Here is a 7816-nt window from a genome sequence, read left to right as displayed (position 1 = left end):
TCCTTCTCGATCTCCATCCCCGGCTATTCCCCCCTTTTTGCGAAGGCACAGGGGTGGGGAAGCTTGTTCTTTGTTTGAGCCTCCCCCTCTGAGCCAGTAGATGCATTTGATATCTCTCTTTCTTTCATGTTGTTTTCTTCCCTTCTTCCTTTCGGCCCCTAGCTTTATGGGGAAAAGGTGGGATTGTTGTGGATTGGTGTTGGGGAAGGACGTAAAGCAGTGCAAGTTCCCAGGGTGCCACCCTAGTCCTTCTCGATCGTCGTCCCCTGTAGTTCCCCCCTTTTTGCGAAGGCACGGGGTTGGGGAAGCTTGTTCTCTGTTTGAAGCCTTCCCTTGTGAGCCAGTAGCCACAGTTGATATATCCCTTTCTCTCTTGTTATTTTCTTCCCTTCTTCCTCATGGCCCCTAGCGTTACGGACAAAAGGTGGGATTGTTGTGGATTTTTGTTCCGGAAGGACGAAACACAGTATGAGCTCCTGGGGTGGCCACCCTAGTACTTCTCAATCGTCGTCCCCTTCAATTCCCCCCTTTTGCCGAAGGCACGGGGCTTGGGAGGCTTGTGCTTTGTTTTCTACCCTTTTCTTCCTTTCGGTCCCTAGCTTTACGGAGAAAAGGGGGAATTGTTGTGGGCTGGTGTTGGGGAAGGGCTAAAAGTAGTGCGAGCTCCCGGGGTGGCCACCCTAGTCCTTCTCGATCATTGTTCCACGCATTTCCCCCATTTTTGCGAGGGCATGGCGCTGGGGGAGATTTTCCTCTATTCGAGCCTCCCCCTATGAGGGGGTTAGACACCTTTGTTTCTCTTTCTCTCATGCGTTTTTCCTCCTTTTGCCCCTTGGCCTTACATTTGTTGTGGGGGGTGCCCCTATTCAGTTTTTTGGCTGATTTTTCGGTAATACGTGGAAACAACTCTCGGTAATGGATATCTCGGCTCTTGTTATGATGAAGAACGTAGTGAAATGCGATACTTAATGTGAATTGCAAAATCCCATGATTCATCGAGTTTTTGAACGTAATTTGCGCCCGAGGCCTCGGTCGAGGGCACGTCTGTCTGGCATCGCATCCCATTCAAACGCGTTCCCTGCAATATGCTAGGGAGCAGCAGAGGAGGTCATCCATGCCCCATGCGGTGCGATCGGCTGAAATACCTCTAGCGATGTTTCGTGGTGTGCATCGGTGAGCGGTGATCTTGTCCCCTTGGATGGGCAGTCGGCGTTAGCTGATGCGGGCATTGTGTGGCATCTCTCGAACTTGCTTTTCTCTCTCTTGTCCTCCCATGGGGTAGGGCAGATTTAGCTCCAACATTGCGACCTCAGCTCAGGTGAGAACACCTGCTAAGTTTAAGCATATCATTAAGCGGAGGAAAAGAAACTTACAAGGATTCCCCTAGTAGCAGCGAGCGAACCAGGAAGAGCCCAGCATGAAAATCGGGTGGCGCCGCTGCCTGAATTGTAGTCTGTAGAAGTGTCCTCAGCGGTGGACCTGGGCCAAGTCCCTTGGAAGGGGGCGCCTGAGAGGGTGATAGCCCCATTGGCCCAGGACCCCGCCGCATCACGAGGCGTTGTCAGAGAGTCGGGTTGTTTGGGAATGCAGCCCTAATTGGGTGGTAAATTCCGTCCAAGGCTAAATACGGGCGAGAGACCGATAGTGAACAAGTACCGCGAGGAAGGATGAAAAGGAATTTGAAAATAGAGTTAAAGAGTGCTTGAAATTGTCGGGAGGGAAGCGGATGGAGGTTGTCGAAGCGTGTTAGTCGAATGTGGAAAGGCTCAGGCTGGTCCGCCACTCGACTTGAGGTGCAAACCAACACGGGCTGCTGCATCGTCACAAGCACGGGTAGATTACTGCCTGTCGTTTTTTCCATTGCGGTGGTTGAGGAACGAAGCATGCGCCCTTGTGGCGGGTTGTGTGCACCTGCGCGCTCGTGGTGTTGGTTGGCGGGCTTTCCATTCGACCTGTCTTAAAACACGGACCAAGGAGTCTAACATGTGTGCAAGTCGGCAGGTTTGAAAACGTAAGAGGCGCAAGGAAGCTGACAGGCGAGATCCCCTCTCTGAGGGGGTGCATCATCGACCGACCTTGAGCTTATGCAAAGGGTTCGAGTGCGAGCAAACCTATTGGGACCTGAAAGATGGTGAACTATGCCTGAGCAGGGCGAAGCCAGAGGAAACTCTAGTGGAGGCTCGTAGCGATACTGATGTGCAAATCGTTCGTCTAACTTGGGTATAGGGGCAAAAGACTAATCGAACCATCTAGTAGCTAGTTTCCTCCGAAGTTTCCCTCAGGATAGTTGGAGCTCACGCGTGAGTTTTATCGGGTAAAGCAAATGATTAGAGGCATCGGGGGCATAACGCGCTCGACCTATTCTAAAACTTTAAATAGGTAAGAGGATGCGGCTGCTCCATTGAGCCACACCATTGAATCGAGAGCTCCAAGTGGGCCCATTTTTGGTAAGCAGAACTGGCAATGCGGGATGAATCGAAAGTTGAGTTATAGTGCCGAATTGCGCGCTAACCTAGATCCCACAAAGGGTGTTGGTTGATTAAGACAGCAGGACGGTGGTCATGGAAGTCGAAATCTGCTAAGGAGTGTGTAACAACTCACCTACCGAATCAACTAGCCCTGAAAATGGATGGCACTGAAGCGCGCAACCTATACTCAACCATCAGAGCAATTGCCTGGCTCCGATGAGTAGGAGGACGCGGGGGTCATTGAGAAACCTCGGGCGTGAGCTTGGGTGGATCGGCCCCCGGTGCAGATCTTTGTGGTAGTAGCAAATATTCAAATGACAACTTTGAAGACTGAAGTGGGGAAAGGTTCCATGTGAACAGCACTTGGACATGGGTTAGTCGATCCTAAGAGATGGGGAAGCCTTGTATCAAGGGTGCACTCTGCACAAGCATCGAAAGGGAATCAGGTTAATATTCCCGAATCAGGGTGCCCTTCTTGGAATCGGTTCACCCAGAGATAGGGTCCAGCAGCTGGAAGAGCACCGCACGTCTTGCGGTGTCCGGTGCGCCCTCAGCGGCCCTTGAAAATATGGAGGACCGAGTACCGTTCATGCCCGGTCGTACTCATAACCGCATCAGGTCTCCAAGGTGAACAACCTCTGGTCAATAGAACAATGTAGGTAAGGGAAGTCGACAAAATGGATGCGTAACTTCGGGAAAAGGATTGGCTCTGAGGGCTGGGCCTAGGGGTCTGCGCCCTCAACTCGTGGGCTATCGGCAGTTTGCCCGAGCTACTCTCACAGCGAGGGCGGGCAGTCGCGTGCCAATTGGGCTATGGGCGTAGAATGCCCCCTGTTGGGGGATTTTCCCTAGGCGTCGAACAGTCGACTCAGGACTGGTACGGACAAGGGGAATCTGGCTGTTTAATTAAAACAAAGCATTGCGATGGTCCCTGCAGATGCTGATGCAATGTGATTTCTGCCCAGTGCTTTGAATGTCAAAGTGAGGAAATTCAACCAAGCGCGGGTAAATGGAGGGAGTAACTATGACTCTCTTAAGGTAGCCAAATGCCTCGTCATCTAATTAGTGACGCGCATGAATGGATTAACGAGATTCCCACTTTCCCTATCTACTATCTAGCGAAACCACAGCCAAGGGAACGGGCTTGGCAGAATCAGTGGGGAAAGAAGACCCTGTTGAGCTTGACTCTAGTCCGACTTTGTGAAATGACTTGAGAGGTGTAGAATAAGTGGGAGCCATTTTCAGCGCAAGTGAAATACAACTACTTTTAACATTATTTTACTTATTCCGTGGGGTGGAGATGGGGCACTGCCCCTGTTTTTGGCCTTAAGGCACGTTTCAACGGGTCGATTCAGGCAGAAGACATTGTCAAGTGGGGAGTTTGGCTGGGGTGGCACATCTGTTAAAAGATAACGCAGGTGTCCTAAGATGAGATCAAAGAGAATAGATATCTCGTGTGGAACAAAAGGGTAAAAGCTCATTTGATTTTGATTTTCAATACGAATACAAACCATGAAAGCATGGCCTATCGATCCTTTAGATTTTTGGAATTTGAAGCTAAAGGTGTCAAAAAAGTTACCACAGGGATAACTGGCTTATGGCAGCCAAGGGTTCATAGCAATGTTGCTTTTTGATCCTTCGATTTCGGCTCTTCCTATCATTGTGAAGCAGAATTCACCAAGTGTTGGATTGTTCACCCACCAATAGGGAACGTGAGCTAGGTTTAGACCGTCGTGATACAGGTTAGTTTTACCCTACTGATGAACCGCACCAAAACAGTAATTCAACTTAGTACGAGAGGAACCGTTGATTCGCACAATTGGTCATCACGCTTGGTTGAAAATCCAGTGGCGCGAAGCTACCGTGTGTCGGATTATGACTGAACGCCTCTAAGTCAGAATCCGCGCTAGAAGCGGTGCATGTCACTCTTCAACTGTATCTCGACCTGCAGTAGGGGCATCGCTTTGTCCCCCCAGGGGCCCGTGTCATTTGCAAACTGCGACCGTGAAGCATCTCGGTTGGGGCAGCTTTGAAGTTCAATTCCAGACGGTCGTTGAGAAGAATCCTTTGAAGATGACTTAAATACATGACGGGGTATTGTAAATGGAAGAGTGGCCTTGCTGCCACGATCCACTGAGATTCAGCCCTTGGTCGCCTCGATTCAGAGCTTCGCTCTTGTCACAAAACAAATCCGGGCAACCCTCTCGTACCTCTGCCTCTATCCTCGAGACGACAATTTTTCATTGCTTGGGGGCATGAAATTTGGGGTTTCCACGCTGCGATGGAAAAGGCGCTGAAGCCCGAGAAAACTTGGGTTTCCATGTCGCACCCCGGTGCCCAAAATTTGGGGTTTCCATGCGGCGCCCAAAATTTGGGGTTTCCACTCAGCGCCCAAATTTGGGGTTTCCATGCGGCGCCCAAAATTTGGGGTTTCCATGCGGTGCCCAAATTTTGGCGTTTCCACCCAACGCCCAAAATTTTGGGTTTCCATGCGGCACCCAAAATTTGGCGTTTCCACTTGGCGCCCAAAATTTGGGGTTTCCATGCGGCGCCCAAAATTTGGGGTTTCCACCCGGCGCCCAAAATTTGGGGTTTCCACCCGGCGCCCAAAATTTGGGGTTTCCACCCGTTGCCTAAAATTTGGGGTTTCCATCAGGCACCTAAAATTCAGGGCTTCCATATCGCACCCAAAATTTGGGGTTTCCACCTAGCGCCCAAAATTTGGGGCTTCCATGTCTCGCCAAAAATTTGGGGTTTCCACCCGGCGCCCAAATTTGGGGTTTCCATGCGGCGCCCAAAATTTGGGGTTTCCACCCGGTGCCCAAATTTGGGGTTTCCATGCATCGCCCAAAATTTGGGGTTTCCACCCGGCGCCCAAAATTTGGGGTTTCCATGCGGCGCCCAAAATTTGGGGTTTCCACCCGGCGCCCAAAATTTGGGGCTTCCATGTCTCGCCAAAAATTTGGGGTTTCCACCCGGCGCCTAAAATTTGGGGTTTCCACTGGGCGCCTAAAATTCAGGGCTTCCATGTCGTGCCAAAAATTTGGGGTTTCCACTCGGCGTCTAAAATTTGGGGGTTCTGCCCGACGTAGAAAAAAAAATTGGGGTTTCCATGTCGCGCCTAAAATTTGGGGTTTCCGCCCAGCGCAAAATTTTTTGGGTTTACAAGTCGCGCCCAAGGCTGGGGAAACTTGGGGTTTCATGTCGCGCATAAAATTTGGGGTTTCTGCCAGGCGCAATTTTTTTGGGGGAAAGCATCCCAAGTGCGGGAAATTTGGGGTTTCCATGTCTTGTTGCGATGGAAATCGCCCCAGGTGCAGTAAAATTGGTGTACATCGAGCCTGCAACCTCACATCAAGAAAAAGGCTCGGTTGGTCAAGAGAATGAAGGTTTCTTCATTGGTAAAGGATCTCGCTAAGGATCAAAGGTTGGAGTCTCTTCTAGAGCTAGTCCACCATGGACTATCAAAAGTTGAAATAAGGACAGAGTGCCGGGGAACGAAGCACCGAAGAAACAAAGGGCAAAGAGGAGGAAGGACTCGACTTGTGCTTGGGGGATATTATTGTTAAGGGTCTAGGGCTTCACAATGACGAATAAGAAGTTCAATGAGGGAAATTTACGAAATAGTTTTCCTCTGAGAGAGAGAGAGAGAGAGGTTTTTCCCTAGCAGAGAGCCAACATCTTGTGTTCTTCTTCTTATGTTTTTGGCATTAGTTTAATGAAAGTAAACACACATGCATTAATAAGAAGAAAAGAAGATTAATATAACACGATAAATTGAAAAAGAGCTTCGCAAATTGTTATCAAGTCTAGAAGAATCCCGCTATACCCCATTGCCCCAGATTCTTCAACGCGGTATCGGAGCTAAGGTGACACATCAAGGAAAGGGAATCTCAAGAACATCCGCAAGGTTGAAGCGTCAAGCCAAGAAGTCTCAATCACATCAAGGACAAGAAGGTGTACCATCTATCATTCCTCATGGAAGACTACAAAGCAAGAAGAAACGCCTTGTATAAAGGCACCTAGAAGAAGAACAAATCAAAGAGGGACCTACATCAAGCTACACCATCTTGAAGAATGAAAGGCACTACGAGTCAAGTCATCAAGCAAGTCCATTTGAAGAAAGCAACTTGAACAAAATCAAGATCTAAGGAAGGCAAGCCATCAAGTCTTCAAGAAGAAAGCAAGTTCACTACATCTCAAACTCTATCAAGTAAGTATATGTCCCCCTCTGAGTATACCTCAGTGTCTTTTTGCAAGGAAAGTAACAAACTGGTTGGGGCCACTACATGTCCAAAGTCAAATAGTTTGGATGCCAAGAGTATTGACGCTACAAAATGTATTGTCCTAAACTTAAGAAGGACAACAACAACAAGAGAAAAAGGGAAGAAGCTCATGTAACTCAAGAAGTGAAAGAAGACGACAAGAAGCAAAAGAAGGAAGATCCTCCTATGACTAAGTCAACCTCTTTGCTTAAAGTCTTCTTTCAAAGGGGGTAGAGGTATCATTGGGGGTCCCATTTATGGGATTCAAGAGAGGATCATATACAGGCAAGAGCAGATGAAGCAAGAAAGGCTACACCAATCGAGGAGAACTATCAAATAAAGCTGCGATGATAAAAGCATAATCAAGATGAGGTATGTATGCATCAAAGTTTAAGTCATGTCACCATATATATTGATTGGGTCATGGGAAAAGTTCTAGAATCACGATCAAGAATAAAAGGATCTCTTTCGCCAACAACATGCTCAGAGGCATGTGCTACAATGGAGTTAAGGTCAACATGAAGAAGTGCTCTCATAAGGAGTATAGGTGGTTGACCAATCAATCCAATAAGAATCAAATGAAGAACATCACAGTCACAAAGAATAACTATTCAACAAGATTCCTCAACATCTCTCGAAAGAAGGCACGGTAACTCTGACGAAGGAAGAAAAAGATAAAGGACCCTTGACACCTACGAAGGCCTTGGATATAGTAAGGTGTAGATAACCAATTCAACTCTGCAAATATGTCATGATGAAGAGCAATATCACGATGAAGTCATGAAGGGCCACTAAATCAAAGTACGGGAACAAGTGATTACAACTAAGCATCCATGTGATAAGTGTTATGAAGGATAGACAAGGTGACAAAGGAGTAGCTAGATGACAAAAAGGATCTAATATATATCAAGAAGGCCACTTTCCACGAAGGGAGCAATGACATGACAAACTAGGAGGGAAAGTGATCGATGGCCGATATCCTGCCAAGAAGAAGTTCAAACAAAGACTTCATGACATCGAAGGAAAGAAGGAGATCAAGCAGCTGAAGGACCCACGAAGAAGACGTTGTTGATGAATGGACAA

The 7816-nt window shown here is 48.1% G+C and overlaps 2 non-coding genes across 2 annotated transcripts; both read left to right on the top strand.

The window, feature by feature from the left end:
* Positions 1–904: 904 nt before the first annotated feature.
* Positions 905–1057, top strand: LOC149265743 (5.8S ribosomal RNA). Its single transcript, XR_016261398.1, has one exon. It is a non-coding gene; the product is annotated as a 5.8S ribosomal RNA (ribosomal RNA).
* Positions 1058–1304: 247 nt separating this feature from the next.
* On the top strand, positions 1305–4633 carry LOC149265742 (25S ribosomal RNA). The gene has a single exon (XR_016261384.1). It is a non-coding gene; the product is annotated as a 25S ribosomal RNA (ribosomal RNA).
* Positions 4634–7816: the final 3183 nt, after the last annotated feature.

This window comes from Pinus tabuliformis, chromosome 6, assembly GCF_031772625.1.
Source record: "Pinus tabuliformis cultivar Carrire ecotype Pingquan chromosome 6, CPIR1, whole genome shotgun sequence".
NCBI lineage: Eukaryota > Viridiplantae > Streptophyta > Pinopsida > Pinales > Pinaceae > Pinus > Pinus tabuliformis.
This window is presented reverse-complemented; position numbering and strand designations above follow the sequence as displayed.